This window comes from Mandrillus leucophaeus, unplaced genomic scaffold, assembly GCF_000951045.1.
Source record: "Mandrillus leucophaeus isolate KB7577 unplaced genomic scaffold, Mleu.le_1.0 Scaffold27, whole genome shotgun sequence".
Classification (NCBI taxonomy): domain Eukaryota; kingdom Metazoa; phylum Chordata; class Mammalia; order Primates; family Cercopithecidae; genus Mandrillus; species Mandrillus leucophaeus.
The window spans coordinates 161,198-161,791 of record NW_012102809.1 but is presented as its reverse complement, the minus strand read 5'-3'; positions in this window follow the sequence as shown (position 1 = coordinate 161,791).

Sequence of the window (594 nt, the reverse complement as noted above, 5' to 3'; positions counted from 1 at the left end):
TCTCGAGCCCGCTCCAAGGTCGGGGGTGCCCAGAGCCCCTTGGCCTTTTCCCCCGGGGCGACTCCGGGGGCCGGTTACCAGCAGTCGCTACCCTGCCTTGGCTGCCTCCGTGAATCAGGTGCTAATCAGAGGCCTGGTCTCTGGGGGCTCCCCTGCCTGGGTTTTCTGAGGGCGACAGATTTAGGCCGGGGGATTTCCTGCGGCCCTGCCCGGTGCACCGAGACCGAGAAGGCTCGCGGGTGGGGAGAGGTGGGCTACGTGACTCACCCCCGGGAGGCCTGACCTCCCTACGCTGGGGGAGCAGATGGCTGGATCTCTGACCGCAGACCCCACGGCCTTGGACGATGTGTGCCCCTGAATGTCTGCATCGTGCTGCTGTCTGGAACGGATCAATTTCTAACCTGTAGCAGAATTGTTCTGGGCATTCTGTCAACGTTCGTAAATTCTAAGTTTCTCTCCGGGGACAGAATCCTTGAGCCGGTATTTTTTCTTTTTAATGTATGTATCCTCAACAATGTCCTGAACATAGTAGGTGCTTAATAAATATTTGCTGAATGAGTACATGCATCAGTCTGATGTGCCCTGGCTCACTCC